The sequence below is a fragment of the Sphaeramia orbicularis genome, chromosome 1, assembly GCF_902148855.1.
Source record: "Sphaeramia orbicularis chromosome 1, fSphaOr1.1, whole genome shotgun sequence".
Classification (NCBI taxonomy): domain Eukaryota; kingdom Metazoa; phylum Chordata; class Actinopteri; order Kurtiformes; family Apogonidae; genus Sphaeramia; species Sphaeramia orbicularis.
The window spans coordinates 186,108-199,702 of NC_043957.1; the positions used below are offsets into that span (position 1 = coordinate 186,108).

At 38.2% G+C, this 13,595-nt stretch overlaps 1 protein-coding gene across 1 annotated transcript in view; it reads left to right on the plus strand.

Annotated features, from left to right (window-relative positions):
- The first annotated feature begins 6,049 nt into the window (after positions 1 to 6,049).
- The window catches only part of LOC115418734 (E3 ubiquitin-protein ligase TRIM21-like), a 29,132-nt gene continuing 21,586 nt past the window's right edge, over positions 6,050 to 13,595 (plus strand). The window contains 2 exon segments of the mRNA XM_030133281.1: positions 6,050 to 6,071; positions 6,204 to 6,234. The gene's annotated coding sequence lies outside the window, so the exon portion shown is untranslated.

Consider the following 13,595-nt stretch of genomic DNA (forward strand, 5'->3'; position numbering starts at 1 on the left):
TGTCACTCTTCCATCAAGCGTCGGTGGTGTGGGTCGAGTCCTGTTCCCCTGGCAGGTCTGCATGGACCGGTACCTGGCCGTCGTCCATCCGGTGGCGTTCATTAGGTAGGTCACACACAGGACGACACATGATAAGAAACAGGACCAGCGCCCATGTATCTCACCATCATGTTCAACCAAGAATCAATATCAAGTAGAATGTGTGAGGTTGTCAGGTTCTGTCTCTGTGTTCCAGTCCTGTGGTCTGGATGCAGGAGATCAATCTGACAATCGAAGTGGGCGGGACTTTCACTGGAGGAGAACTCAATGAATTCAATCAAAGTCCATAAATAACTTCAATCATGTGATCAATAGGAACTAGACTGATATATGTAATCATTTCCATTTTATAATCCATCAAAGTATGGACCCTTATAAGTAAAGGCACATTTTTAATATTTAAAAAAATTGCAAAAAATTAGAAAATCTAAATTAAACATTGAAATCTAGACATTGGTGACCTTGTGTTTGACCCTTCAAGGTCAACAGGTCATGGAGCCAAATGAAAGTCCATATATTACTTCCTATCAGTGCTCAATAGTGACTGTACTGATATCTGTAACCATTTACATGTTATAAACCATAAAAATATGGAGCATTATAAGTAAATTCAATTGAACTTTATTATAAAGCCCATTTCATGCACAAGACAGTCTCAGTGTTCTTCACAACAGGTATATAACATAAAATATTGATATGAAAACAACAGTCAAATAAACAGTAGAAGAAGGGAATGGATTAATGTCCCCGGGCATCCCCCTCCTTCTCAGCAAAAAACCCCCTCCAAAAACCCAGTGGGAAAAGAGAAACCTCGGGGAGAACCACAGTGAAGGCACCTTTCTTTTTTTTTTGGTTTTTGTTTTTGTAATATTTTTTGTTGATTTTAGAAAAAGAAAAGAACAGAATCATCCTCAGTTTGGAGGAATACAGTACATTGTGGCATTTTAACATGTACAGTAGAAGGGACATTTTTAATATTCAAAAATTCATCAAAACATTTTAAAAAATCCACATTTCTCAGAGCTGTGAGCAAACCTTGTAGACATTATCCCAAGGAAGCTATACACAAAAAAAAGAAAAAAAAAATCAATCCAACTAGTAGTTTCATCAGAAAAAATGCTTAAAAATTGCTGATGAAGACACAACACCTTCACAATAACTTGGCCCGTGAGAAAAAAAACAAAAACCCTATCCACTGCTAGACATTCCATAAAAATTATCATGCATCATCATGAAAAGCATCAGGCTGTTTCCCATAAAGATAATTAAGTTAAAAAAAAACAAAAAAAACTTTTACTTCCCTGGGTCTTAGGAGGTTCATATGTTCATTTTTGCACATTTTTATGACTTTGGGAAGACATCATTGAAATTCATGCTACATAAATTTATTTATTTATTATTTTCATTCATTCATTCATTCATTCATTTGGGACAGTGATATTAATGAACATGTACTACAATCACAGCTGTAATATGTATATGTGTTCATCTGTAGTCCCTAGGCAGGTGACAAGAAAGACAGTTGACAAAAAGGCAAAACCTCATATTAACACACAAAACACAGTGAGGATGAAGGACTGAAGGTCACAGGCTTGGTTTCCTTCAGAATGTCATTTAGGTGGTTTTTATTGCTGTCAAATGTCCAGCCTGAACTAAAAGTCTGTTTTAAGTTCAGGACTTCAGTGTTTGTTCTGAATTTCCAGTGTCTGTCCCTGAATCCAACACGTCTTCTCATTTAAAGGTACAAACAGATCCAGTATCGAGGATCTTGTCTGGCTGTTCTGTGGCTTTTTGCCATCGGTAGGAAAATCCTTTTACATTATGTTTAATAAGTGATAAATTCCTCTTAATTTTGCTATAATAACTACTATAATCACTGTTATATCTGCTGCTGTTTGATCCATTCACTTCATCTGTTACTGTATTGCACTAACACTTCCATTGTGAATAGATCAGGGATAGTTTAGGTTCCACATTCAGTCCAATATGATTTCAAAGGGGTCGGCCCAATAAACTAATTACCTAATGACATATGAATAATGTCAACTCCAAACATTTCTCTGTTTTAGTGTGAAAAAAGTCAAATTACATGATGAAAATATTTAAATCTACAAACTATCCTTTAAAAAAACATGAATTATGGGAAAAACCTGAACTTTCTTAAGAAAAATAAGTGCAAATTTAACAATTTATGTGTCAGTTTATCAATTACACATATACATTACAACTTATATGGATCTACAAACACACAAACATTTAGTAACAGGCAGAATGTTGTTAAATTTCCACTTATTTTCCTTAAGACATTTCAGGTTGTTCATGGTTGTTTAGATTATTCACATCATTTATGAAAATAGATTGTAAATGTAATTATTCCATCATCATTTTCACACTTAAACAAAAAAAGAAAAAGATGTTGTCATTTATTGGTTGTTAACACATCCTTGATTGTTAATATCTTTGGTGAAATTTTTGTGTTTCACAAATTCATCCCACAGGCCAAATTGGACAGTTTGGTGGGCCAGATTTGGGGCCATATGTTTGACACCCCTGAAATAGTTATAGCTTATTCTTTTTTTTTTTTTTTTCTTAACCCATAAAGACCCAAACAGCCACTGACAACTAAAACCATCTACTGATCTAAACTGTTTAATACCTGTTGATACAATAATTCTATCAATACATGTAAATAATTGGTGTAAAATACAGTTTTTCATCTTTTCATGATCATCATTTGGATGTTTAGAGACCCTGTAGTTACCTTGGAAACACCGTCATCTTCTCCAACATTGATTCACCAGTCAAACCCATGGAGTTGGATCAATGACAGTGGATGGACACACTGGGGTTATGTTCAGTTAATGATATATTTTACTGAAAAAGTCACTTTTTTCCAGTTTTCTCTGTTTCTGATGCAATAACCCTCAACTTTAATCACTAAATTAAATCAAGGAAAATACCCGATGTTCACTGAAAAAAAACCACACAAATACAGAGAATTATGACATAATAAATTATGATAAATCACTTAAGAAAAGTTAAATATAGAGAAAAAAAGTATTTTGGAACTGCCACAAAAGTAACACTGAGTCTTTATGGGTTAAAGAACAATTAATGTTCCATTTTTTAACAAGTTGAGACAGAAACAGCATCTTTATTCTCAGTATGTGCTGTGCATCTAGTGAACTGACAGTAAAACATCTTCAAATCTTTCAGTCTATAAACATGTTCTTTCTGCTCATTTATAGGTTGTGGCCTGATCAACATCTTCTTACCCATGAATTTCACGGCGGTTTCCATCTTCGCATTTGCCGTGTTTCTTCCCATCCTGTCCACAGAGATCTTCTGCAGCCTGTCCATCGTCCGGATCCTCAGAAGATCTGGTCCAGGACACAAGGAGTCCCAGGAAAAGAAGGAGGCCAACCAGCAGAAGAGGAGAGCCGTCCAGGTCATCTGTGTGGGTCTGCTGATGCTGGCTCTCAATAACTTCCCCTTCATTCTGGTGCCTTTTTTCAATGTTGACACAGAGGAGTTCCTTACTGCAGCGTTAGGGTTGTCGTGTCTGGGAAGTCCAATCCAGGCTGTTTTGTTCCTCAGTAGGTCTGGGAGATTGTCCTGCAGAAGCATCTGCTAAAGGAAACAGAACATGCTGCACACTTTTAATATCCCAAATAGTGTCAGATTCTGTTGAAAGTTACGCCCTCAAGGTCAACTATTTTCAATATTCTTCTGCTCCATGCCAAAATACATCCACAGTGTAAATTTGGTGCTGATATCTCAATGCATTCTTCAGATAATGTGATTACGTCGTTGAATGGACAGAAGGGCGGACGACAAAACGATTACAATACTCCTTTGGTCAGAAGTTGGCCGAGGGGTAAAAACTGGCAAATAGAAGATGGTTTAGGACACGGGTTCCCAAAGTGGGGTACGCGTACCCCCAGGGGTACTTGGAGGATGCCCAGGGGTACTTGAAGTTTTGCTGAAAAAATATATTTAATAATTCATCATGTTCCAAATACAAAAAACAAGTGGTTCCAGGCACAACAAACCCCGCCCCTCGCACATATTGTAGCTTATTTTGGCATCAATCCAGCTGATGTTATCGTATCAGTCGCCTCTATATATGTGCCAAGATTGAAGTAAAGTGAAACAAAATTGATGTTTTTATAGACATTTGAAATTTTGCCCATTATAAGTAAATGGGGAAAAAAAAAGATTTTAAAAATTCATAGAAAATTTTAACTGTGACCTACTGTCTCCAAAATGTAATGAGAGCTATTCTGGGTCACTGGCAATCTAAAACCCAGTTTGGTATGAATTCAACCAATAGTTTTGCTGCTAGAGTGTTAATAAACAAATAAACAAACATGCTGAAATATGAAACACAATAAATGCATTCATGTAATAGTTTTATTGTGCATTATCTTGTTTAAGCTTTGGTAACATTTGAAGAACATTTCTATTTTATTTAATTCAAAATGAGTTTGTTTGAATAGCTAATTAATTATTTTTTGCTAATTATTAATGACCAATTTATTTATTTTTCTTATCAATGAAAGAGGGCACTTTTCAGTTTATATTTTGCACAAAATTTACTTTAAAAATATTATTTTTTATATATTACAGTTAAATATATGTTGTTTGTTTACAAAGTTTTGAAATATAAACAGACATCTTTGGCACAGGAACAAATTTTGCCTAATTTATTTTCAGTCAAAAATGCTGACACGACAGTTGGGGGTACTTGGCTAAAAAAGTATATTTCAGGGGGTACTCCACTGTATAAAGTTTGAGAACCTCTGCTTTAGGATGATTACGTCTGTTGGGGAGAGAGACGACAATTTACCATTTTTTCCTGTATGTTGCATGTGTTTTATTGTGATAATTCTGAAAAAAATATGATTCTTTAGTGCTGCAGTGACGTTCTGATGTTCTCACTGTTGCCACCAGTTAATCTGTTTGTCCTTTTTCAACATAAAGCCCATTACAAACTATTCAGGGTACATTTACCAAAAATAAAGTGATGCAGCAGCTGAAGTTAAAAAAATACTACCCTCATGTTCATACATTGCTGTGTCAGTTTGAAGCATGGTCTGATGTCAATTAATACACATATTTAAAACCACCAAAATCACTATAATCTGTGCAGTGCAATAATACGTTAAAATGTTTTTCATAGTTTGTTTTTAACTTTTGGTTATTTATTTATTTATTTATTTATTTTTGTATTTCATCAACTTTAGCCATAAACAAAAATACCAAATACTCAATAACTGGTGTTTTTTACATGCCATGTTTGTAATGTAACACAAACCATGTTTTTTTTGGTGCAAAAAACACAACAAAAGTTTTTTTTTCTCCAATGTACAACACAAAATTGGATTAGTTATTTTTAAAATTTTTTGCACCCTGGCATATGTTAATGATGAATAACAACATTGGTAATATCCTTTCAATTTTTTTTTTTGCTAGATCAAATATTAAATGCTTAAAGTTACATTTTTTACTAACTCTGGTGAAGGGCATTAGCGTAGTAATTTAATTTTGTTTACAATGTGCTGATTTTAATTTCTTGGTCTGAATTTTAAAAAATCATGCAAAAATGAACAAGTTTTGGATTGTGATTTAATACAAATAGTGAAAATAATATGACCTTTTATAACATAAAATGCAAAATGTGCATAATATGCTCACCTGGGTACTAGAAGAACATGGTGATTCTGTGTTTTTATTCAATCCTATTATACATTTCATCATCAATGAACCAGAACAAGACTGAGAACTGAATGTGTTCTGGTCAAAAACACAGACAGAATAAAGGTAGAGTTGTTTTAAAGACATACCTGTGCACCTGTTGAGCAGGTTGGATTGGATAGAGGGAGTGGGGGGTGGGAGGTAGGAGGGAGGGGTTAGCAACACAAAGACTGGAAGAGGAAGAAAACGGAAAGGAATTCATGTGGTGACGAGCAGTCGTTAGGGTTATGACAAGTAGGGATGAACAGTGAAGGCTGGTTCTGACCCAGGAGGAGGTCTACAGGATCACATTAGTCCACTGGTTCTGACCCAGGAGGAGGTCTACAGGATCACATTAGTCCACTGGTTCTGACCCAGGAGGAGGTCTACAGGATCACATTAGTCCACTGGTTCTGACCCAGGAGGAGGTCTACAGGATCACAGAAGTCCACATAACAGGTGAGGACAACATGGACATCTGAGTCATGTCTTATCCAGTTAGACACTTCATAGAAATTGACACACTAAATGGCAGAAGAGCAGCCTGGGATTAAATTAAAACTGAATTGGTTCCAAAAAAAAAAAAAAAAAACATTACAACTCTTTCTGTCATGAGTAATAATTGTCCAAAGTGGTTCTGAGGGTGCATATTTATCAGGAGACAGGTAGAGCATAAGTGTGAGGTTTTCAAATGTTCAAAGACGTTGCAGTCACTTTCAGTATGGATGATTATTTGTGCCACTAAATGCACATTTGTGAGTGGTCAGTATCAGCCCAGAGACAGATAAAAGCCATTAGCAGGTTCCTGGTGAATGAAGCGCGGATACGTGGATGTGAAAACGTAAAAGCAGCAGATTGAGGCTCCATTAGAACAAAGACAAACACAGCAGACGGATGATGATGGAGAGTGAGAAAATGTTCAGACTGGAGGCATGTTGACACAGGCTTTTGTTTTTCACTGTGCAGAACGAACACATGACGCATTTCCCAACATGTGGTGATTTACTGAAGGGTTGTTGACCTTCAGCTGATCTAATAACACTGGTCTGATGAGATTCAGGTCTGGAATATTTAGGTTTGATGTTCGATTTGGTGTTGGTGGGTCTACTTCTGAAGATTCTACCAACTTTAAGTCACATCCTCCTCTGTTTTAACCCTTTAAGACCCAATGCTTCTTTTGTGGCAATTCCCAAATTAATTTTTTCTCTCTATTTAACTTTTCTTAATAATTTATCACCATTTAATATAAATATTATTTTATTTGTTTATTTGTCTCAAACTTCAAAGTAAAAAAATAACTAAAAGAAGTCAATTACATATGGACCCATCAATGGTCATTAATCACAGGGAAGTAACAAAATACAATAAATTTAACATAAATGTACGTTTGAACCAACTCATAAATGCAGATTGAGAAGGGACAGAAAGAAGCAAAGGCTTATCTAGTCCTGCCCCTTTCTTATTTTCAGTGTCAGATTCATAACTAAATATATTTCCATCATCATTTATCAATCCCATTAAAATAGATAACAATGAATAATTAGTCAGAACACCTTTGTATTGGTTGCACCACCATTGCCAACCAATATCCTCTGCATTTTTCGTTTTTCACTGCAAATCACATATTTTCCTATATTTAATTTGTTACAGTTAATTTAGATGTTCATGAAAACTCAGAGTAAATTCAAAGGATTATATCGAAACAAAATAATTTTAAAAAGTGATTTTTTCATCAAATATATCGATAACTGAATATAAAACCAAAAGTCTCCATCTACTTTCATTGATCCAACTCCATGGGTTTTACTGGTAAATCAGTTTAGGTATCTGGTGAAGTTTTATGCTTCAATCCGCACTGATGCAAATAATATATAATTTATAGTGTAAATGAAATATATAATCACCATATGATAAAGTTTAACCTGCCTTTGGCCTCTGTTTACATCAGCAATCATTTATTCATTTTAATTTATTCATAAACAGTGTGTGTTTCAGTCAGATTTCTGATGATGCTCCAAACATTCTGCACATTCAGAACAGATGCCACATGTCAGTATTATGGAGATTTTTAGATTTTTCTGCATCACATTAAGAATATTAAATAAATTAGCTGACAAGACTTCTAAAAGTTTAATACATGAAGGCTCAAACTCAGCAGGTTTTATCCTGATGTCCATCATAGTCGTCTGTTTCCCTTTTGACTTTGACATTTTTACTAAAAAATTCAGCGTCTGTATGTTAATCCCCAAAATATGCATATTTTCAATGAATATTAAGTTCAGCTGAAAAATTGCAGTAATTACCAAAATTATTTTTTCTTAATCTGTGTATATGGTGGCAGCACACCAGTTGCAGCAGCCCGATGTCCCTAATCATCGAATGCAATCTCGTTTGCTGTACTCTGTGCTGTCAAATGACAATAAAGAGCAATTCAATTCATATTTTTATACTTATATTATTTTCATAACATCAGGAGCTGCAACAATGACTCAAAATATAATGCAGACATAAGTAATTCAAATCTTTTTTTTTTTTGAAAAGCAAATAAAACAAAATAGGTATATTTGAAATCCAGAAAATTCTAATAATACAACCAGAGAAAGTGATAATGAAACAAATCATTTGTTGTATGTAGTGGCAAAATTATATGTCACATGTAAGTGTCAAACCCAGGTCTATAGCGCTGCTCATATCTGACATTTGTGTGATTCCTATCTCTATTTAGATCATTATAGAACTAACCCTAACCCCTAACCCAAACCCTAGGTCTATTTAGATCATTATAGAACTAACCCTAACCCTAGGTCTATTTAGATCATTATAGAACTAACCCTAACCCTAACCCTAGGTCTATTTAGATCATTATAGAACTAACCCTAACCCTAGGTCTATTTAGATCATTATAGAACTAACCCTAACCCGAGGTCTATTTTGATCATTATAGAACTAACCCTAACCCTAACCCTAGGTCTATTTAGATCATTATAGAACTAACCCTAACCCTAGGTCTATTTAGATCATTATAGAACTATGTTTATGTTTATGTTTATGTTTACGCATTTGGCAGACGCTTTTTTCCAAAGCGACTTACAGGGGAAAACCAATTAAATCACTCAATCAATCAAAATTTTATTTATATAGCGCGAGACAAAAAAAAGTTATCTCTTGACATTTTATATATAGAGTTGGTCAAAACCAGACTCTAAGGCAATTTACAGAAACCCAACAGAATCCTCCAGGAGCAAACACTTGTGACTGGTGACAGTGGCGAGGAAAAACTTCCCTTTAACAGCAGAAACCTGGAGCAGACCCAGACTCCTGGAAGATGGACGACTGACAGGACCAGTTGGGTTAAAGAGAGAGGTAGAGAAGGGGAAAAAGAGAGAGCGATAGAGATAGAGACAGGGGGAGAAAGGGGAGAAGGGGGAGTAGGGGAGACACATGGAGGCGGTTGAGCATAAGTGAGTGGTGATGATGAGGGCAGGGAAGAGGCCGGACCACCGCAGCAGGTCCAGAGAATCCTGGAAGAATCTGTGGTTATCCTGGGAAAAACCTTATTAGAATATTTAAAATGGAATGTTTGAAAGTGCTAGGATAGGAGGTGCTCTCGGAAGAGCTGGGTCTTCAGGAGCTTCTTGAAGATAGGCAGGGATGACTCTGTTCTTGTAGCACTTGGTAGAGCGTTCCACCAACGTGGAACGACCCATGAAAAGAGCCTGGATTGTCTTGTACAAGGTCTGGGGACCACCAGACTACGTTCCCCAGACGAGCGGAGTGGTCGTGGGGCGACATAAGCTTTTATTAGTGCACCTAAGTAGGTAGGAGCAGACCCACTGAGGATTTTGTAGGCTAGGATTAAAGATTTGAATTTGATGCGGGCAGCTATGGGTAGACCAGTGTAACTCAATGAGTAAGGGGGTGACATGTGCCCTTTTAGGCTGATTGAAGACCAGACGCGCTACTGCATTCTGGACCATCTGTAGTGGCTTGACAACACAAGCTGGGAGGCCCATTAGAAGAGCATTGCAGTAGTCAAGACGGGAGATAACCATAGTCTGCACCAGGAGCTGGGTGGCCTGTTCGGTTAGGTAGGGCCTGATCTTTCTTAGGTTGAACAGAGTGGAACGGCATGATCGGGTGACGGAGGGAACGTGATCCGTGAAGGTCAACTGATTATCAATCATGACTCCCAAGTTACGTACTACACTGGTAGGAGCCAGAGGTATGGAGTCAATAGTGATGGAGATGTCCTGCTGGTATGGCTTAGCTGGGAAGAGCAGCAGTTCAGTTTTGGACAGGTTCAGCTGAAGGTGATGGGCTTTCATCCATGCAGATATGTCAGAGAGACAGTCTGAGATCCGCGCTGAGACTGTGGAGTCATCAGGTGGGAATGACAGATAGAGCTGGGTATCATGCATAGCAATGATATGAGAAGCCGTGTGAGTGGATGATCTGACCCAGTGAGGTGGTGTATATGGCAAAAAGGAGGGGGCCCAACACAGAGCCTTGGGGACCCCCGTGGTGAAGCGGTGAACTGCTGATGTGTGCCCTAGCCAGGACACACTGAAGGACCGACCAGTAAGGTAAGATTGAAACCAGGAGTGGGCGTGGCCTGTGATGCCCATGTTCCAGAGTATGGATAACAGGATATGGTGACTGACAGTGTCAGATGCTGCTGATAAGTCCAGTAGAATGAGTACTGAAGACTTGGCTGCTGCTCTAGCCTCTTTCAAGGCTTCTGTCACAGACAACAGAGCCGTTTCAGTGGAGTGGCCGATTTTGAAGCCAGATTGGTTGATGTCAAGGAGGTTATTTTGGGAGAGGAATTCTGTGACCTGTTTGAAAACCGCCCTTTCGATGGTCTTAGAAAGGTATGGGAGGAGTGAGACTGGTGGATAATTCTCCACTTGAGTGGGGGTGAGGGAAGGTTTTTTGAGTAGTGTGTTACCTGCGCTTGTTTAAATACTGTAGGAAATGTTCCTGATGTCAGTGAAGCATTCATCACATGTGTGATTGGTGGTGTGATAGTAGGGGCAACAGACTGTAAGAGGTTGGATGGAATAGGGTCCAACAGGCATGTTGTAGGACGGCTAGAGGAAAGGAGTTTAGACACCTCGTTCTCTGTGAGGGGAGTAAATGAGGGGAATGACGCAGTTGGGCTTTTGTCAGTTGAGTTAGTAGTACCCATAGTCAGGGGAGAGGAAGCAGTATGTGATGATGATGATGTTGAAGAAGGAGGCGTGCAGTCTATGGGTGGATCAGTGAACTGACTGCTGATAGTAGACACTTTATTTGTGAAAAATGAAGCAAAGTTGTCTGCTGTCAGATTAGTAGTGGGTGGTGGAGGCGGAGGGTTGAGTAGTGTTTTAAAGGTTGAGAATAGTTTCTTGGTGTCGGTGGCAGAATGAATTTTGTTATTATAGTAAGCCTTCTTCGCAGCAGTGACACTGGATGAGAAGGATACCAATAGTGACTGGAATGTGATCAGGTCAGAAGAGCTTTTGGTTTTGTGCCATTTTCTCTCTGCGGCTCTGAGGCTCTTTCTTCTGCGCATGCCTGGCGTCTGTCAAACCGCCGGCGGATCTACTCCTAGAAATACAGCTTTTTAACTACTTATTTCTTGCCTTTCAACGCTTACTCACTTGAACCTAACCTCTTAACCGTGTCTTTTTAACTTGACGCCATCAATCCAAACCTCCATCAGGGCAGGTCAGTATTGTCAGTGGATCCTTACCTCTGGCTGTCACCCACCGCTTCCCGCGCTCTGCCACTAACCCTAACCCTAGGTCTATTTAGATCATTATAGAACTAACCCTAACCCTAGGTCTATTTAGATCATTATAGAACCAACCCTAACCCTAACCCTAGGTCTATTTAGATCATTATAGAACTAACCCTAACCCTAGGTCTATTTAGATCATTATAGAACCAACCCTAACCCTAACCCTAGGTCTATTTAGATCATTATAGAACTAACCCTAACCCCTAACCCTAGGTCTATTTAGATCATTATAGAACTAACCCTAACCCTAACCCTAGGTCTATTCAGATCATTATAGAACTAACCCTAACCCTAACCTAACCCTAGGTCTATTTAGATCATTATAGAAAACCCTAACCCCTAACCCCTAACCCTAGGTCTATTTAGATCATTATAGAACTAACCCTAACCCTAGGTCTATTTAGATCATTATAGAACTAACCCTAACCCCTAACCCTAGGTCTATTTAGATCATTATAGAACTAACCCTAACCCTAACCCTAGGTCTATTTAGATCATTATAGAACTAACCCTAACCCTAACCCTAACCCTAGGTCTATTCAGATCATTATAGAACTAACCCTAACCCTAGCCCTAACCCTAGGTCTATTTAGATCATTATAGAACTAACCCTAACCCCTAACCCTAACCCTAGGTCTATTCAGATCATTATAGAACTAACCCTAACCCCTAACCCTAGGTCTATTCAGATCATTATAGACTAACCCTAACCCTAGGTCTATTCAGATCATTATAGAACTAACCCTAACCCTAGGTCTATTCAGATCATTATAGAACTAACCCTAACCCTAGGTCTATTCAGATCATTATAGAACTAACCCTAACCCTAGGTCTATTCAGATCATTATAGAACTAACCCTAACCCTAACCCTAGGTCTATTCAGATCATTATAGAACTTGTGTGCCTGTTACTTTAAACCTTTTCTATTCTCCCTGTGAACACGCTGACTCGTGCTACAGAGCATCCTACACTATCTGCATTGAACATCACAATACATTCTTGAACCATCGTACAGTAGAAGGACATGGAGTGTTTAGTCTGTGGCTGACGCACATGCTCAGTAGAGGGACCCTGAGTGTCTCCTGTCTATCTCATGATGGCTCCAGAATGTTTTGACTACTTGTCAGCTGACTTTCACTTTGCCCTCATTTCTGCCAGAATCATGTCAGTCATGCCATATCTAATGTGTATAAAACTCACTGCCTGTGCTCCTCCTACCCCTTTTCCTCCAACACTTTAGATTCATGCTTTTGTTACAGACAGGTTCTCCTTCCAAAGTGTGAATAAAACTCACACATAAGACCAGCTTTGACTTTCATGTTCTCTATCGACAGATTTTTCCACCACATGGACCAGAAACCAATGTCAAACTAAGTCATTAAACTGCAACGATGCACAGTCATACTTTTATCATTTTCTGTTCATGTGTATTATTCAAATATAGGAATGGGAATCGATAAGAATTTTACAATACCGATTCCATTTTTGATTTTGCTTATTGATCTGATTCCTTATCGATTCTCTTATTGATTGTCATTGGGTGAGTACAAACAGGTGTGCATTAACTGTCTTATATTTCCATCTCTGCACAGAAAATAGAACATATACAGTATGTACAAATAATAAGAACAGATGATGCTAGGTGGGGGGGGGGGGCGGGGGGGAATAAAATTAAGTGAAGCTTAAAACACTTTATTAATTCCTCTATTGCCGCATGTCCATTATATGGTACCAGTTCGACTCGGCACGGCTTGGCTCCCGTTGTTGTGCACCTCATTTCCTTTCCTCTACCTTCAGAAACTTGTATTTAAAGGGGTACGACATTTGTTTCCCGCACCGGAACCGGAACTGGGCCCGGATGACGGCCTGGTGTTCACTCTGCCACTACATTCACAAGCGCCGCTAAGTAGTGAATCAAATACGTGACATTCCTGTAAATGAATCACATGCTGTGGACAAATGTTTGAGAATATTGGAGGGATTCCACCCTTTAGAAGACGTGGAAGCTTTGACAGTGTCCCAGTGGACCTGGTGTGG